The sequence below is a fragment of the Pseudophryne corroboree genome, chromosome 10, assembly GCF_028390025.1.
Source record: "Pseudophryne corroboree isolate aPseCor3 chromosome 10, aPseCor3.hap2, whole genome shotgun sequence".
NCBI lineage: Eukaryota > Metazoa > Chordata > Amphibia > Anura > Myobatrachidae > Pseudophryne > Pseudophryne corroboree.
Window position 1 is genome coordinate 40,247,369 of NC_086453.1, and position 3,667 is coordinate 40,251,035.

The following is a 3,667-nucleotide window of genomic DNA, read 5'->3' on the forward strand; positions in this document are numbered from 1 at the left end:
GTCGCTGTGCGGCATGTAACGGATGTGGCTGTGCAGCATAATGTGAGTAACGGACGTCGCTGTGCGGCATAATGTGAGTAACGGACGTCGCTGTACGGCATGTGAGTAACGGATGTGGCTGTGCGGCATAATGTGAGTAACGGATGTCGCTCTGCAGCATAATGTGAGTAACGGACGTCGCTGTGCGGCATAATGTGAGTAGCGGATGTGGCTGTGCGGCATGGTATCCGGACTCCAGGTCGACAACAAAAAGGTCGACACACCTTAGGTCGACGCCAATTGGTCGACACACCTTAGGTCGACATGGACAAAAGGTCGACAGGAACAAGGTCGACATGGAAAAAGGTCGACATGAGTTTTTCACAATTTTTTTATTTTTTGGAACCTTTTCATACTTAACGACCCACATGGACTACGATTGGAACGGTAATCTGTGCCGAGCGAAGCGGAGCGGAGCGAAGGCACCATGCCCGTTTTCTTCTACGAAGGAAAACGACACCAAAAAAACATAAAAAACTCATGTCGACCTTTTTCCATGTCGACCTTGTTCCTGTCGACCTATTGTCAATGTCGACCTATTGTCCATGTCGACATAAGGTGTGTCGACCAATTGGCGTTGACCTAAGGTGTGTTGACCTTTTTGTTGTCGACCTGGAGTCCCAGACCCGTGCGGCATAATGTGAGTAACGTATGTCGCTGTGCGGCATAATGTGAGTAACGGATGTCGCTGTGTGGCATTATGTGAGTAACGGATGTTGCTGTGTGGCATAATGTGAGTAACGGCTGTCGCTGTGCGGCATAATGTGAGTAACGGACGTCGCTGTGCGGCATAATGTGAGTAACGGACGTCGCTGTGCGGCATGTGAGTAACGGATGTGACTGTGCGGCATAATGTGAGTAACGGATGTCGCTGTGTGGCATAATGAGAGTAACGGACGTCGCTGTGTGGCATAATGTGAGTAACGGACGTCACTGTGCGGCATAATGTGAGTAACAGACGTCGCTGTGTGGCATAATGTGAGCAAAGGACGTCGCTGTGCGGCATAATGTCAGTGACGAAAGTCGCTGTGGGCATAATGTGAGTAAAAGACGTCGCTGTGTGGCATAATGTGAGTAACGGACGTCGCTGTGCGGCATAATGTGAGTAACGGACTTCGCTGTGCGGCATAATGTGAGTAACGGACGTCTCTGTGCGGCATAATGTGAGTAACAGACGACTCTGTGCGGCATAATGTGAGTAATGGACATTGCTGTGCGGCATAATGTGAGTAACGGACATCGCTGTGCGGCATAATGTGAGTAACAGACATCGCTGTGCGACATAATGTGAGTAACCGACGTCGCTGTGCGGCATAATGTGAGTAATGGACGTCGCTGTGCGGCATAATGTGAGTAACGGATGTCGCTGTGCGGCATAATGTGAGTAACGGATGTGGCTGTGCGGCATAATGTGAGTAACGGACGTCGCTGTGCGGCATAATGTGAGTAACGGACGTCGCTGTGCGACATAATGTGAGTAACGGACGTCGCTGTGCGGCATAATGTGAGTAACGGACGTTGCTGTGCGGCATAATTTGAGTAACGGATGTCGCTGTGCGGCATAATGTGAGTAACGGACCTCGCTGTGTGGCATAGTGTGAGTAACGGATGTCGCTGTGCGGCATAATGTGAGTAACGGATGTCGCTGTGCGGCATAATTTGAGTAACGGATGTCGCTGTGCGGCATAATGTGAGTAATGGACCTCCCTGTGCAGCATAGTGTGAGTAACGGATGTCGATGTGCGGCATAATGTGAGTAACGGATGTCGCTGTGTGGCATAATGTGAGTAACGGATGTCGCTGTGCGGCATAATGTGAGTAACAGACGTCGCTGTGCGGCATAATGTGAGTAATGGACGTCGCTGTGTGGCATAATGTGAGTAACGGACGTCGCTGTGCGGCATAATGTGAGTAACGGATGTCGCTGTGTGGCATAATATGAGTAACGGATGTCGCTGTGTGGCATAATGTGAGTAACAGACGTCGCTGTGCGGCATAATTTGAGTAACGGATGTCGCTGTGCGGCATAATGTGAGTAACGGACCTCGCTGTGTGGGATAGTGTGAGTAACGGATGTCGCTGTGCGGCATAATGTGAGTAACGGATGTCGCTGTGCGGCATAATTTGAATAACGGATGTCGCTGTGCGGCATAATGTGAGTAACGGACCTCGCTGTGCGGCATAGTGTGAGTAACGGACGTCGCTGTGCGGCATAATGTGAGTAATGGACGTCGCTGTGTGGCATAATGTGAGTAACGGACGTCGCTGTGCGGCATAATGTGAGTAACGGATGTCGCTGTGTGGTATAATGTGAGTAACGGATGTCACTGTGTGGCATAATGTGAGTAACGGATGTCGCTGTGCGGCATAATGTGAGTAACGGATGTTGCTGTGTGGCATAATGTGAGTAACGGACCACGCTGTGCGGCATAGTGTGAGTAACGGATGTCGCTGTGCGGCATAATGTGAGTAACGGACGTCGCTGTGCGGCATAATGTAAATAACGGATGTCGCTGTGCGGCATAATGTGAGTAACGGGCGTCGCTGTGCGGCATAATGTGAGTAACGGACGTCGCTGTGCGGCATGTAACGGATGTGGCTGTGCAGCATAATGTGAGTAACGGACGTCGCTGTGCGGCATAATGTGAGTAACGGACGTCGCTGTACAGCATGTGAGTAACGGATGTGGCTGTGCGGCATAATGTGAGTAACGGATGTCGCTCTGCAGCATAATGTGAGTAACGGACGTCACTGTGCGGCATAATGTGAGTAGCGGATGTGGCTGTGCGGCATGGTATCCGGACTCCAGGTCGACAACAAAAAGGTCGACACACCTTAGGTCGACGCCAATTGGTCGACACACCTTAGGTCGACATGGACAAAAGGTCGACATGGAAAAAGGTCGACATGAGTTTTTCACAATTTTTTTATTTTTTGGAACCTTTTCATACTTATCGACCCACATGGACTACGATTGGAACGGTAATCTGTGCCGAGCGAAGCGGAGCGGAACGAAGGCACCATGCCCGTTTTCTTCTACGAAGAAAACGACACCAAAAAAACATAAAAAACTCATGTCGACCTTTTTCCATGTCGACCTTGTTCCTGTCGATCCTTTGTCCATGTCGACATAAGGTGTGTCGACCAATTGGCGTCGACCTAAGGTGTGTTGACCTTTTTGTTGTCGACCTGGAGTCCCAGACCCGTGCGGCATAATGTGAGTAACGTATGTCGCTGTGCGGCATAATGTGAGTAACGGACGTCGCTGTGTGGCATTATGTGAGTAACGGATGTTGCTGTGTGGCATGATGTGAGTAACGGATGTCGCTGTGCGGCATAATGTGAGTAACGGACGTCGCTGTGCGGCATAATGTGAGTAACGGACGTCGCTGTGCGGCATGTGAGTAACGGATGTCGCTGTGTGGCATAATGAGAGTAACGGACGTCGCTGTGTGGCATAATGTGAGTAACGGACGTCACTGTGCGGCATAATGTGAGTAACAGACGTCGCTGTGTGGCATAATGTGAGCAAAGGACGTCACTGTGCGGCATAATGTCAGTGACGGACGTCGCTGTGCGGCATAATGTGAGTAAAAGACGTCGCTGTGTGGCATAATGTGAGTAACGG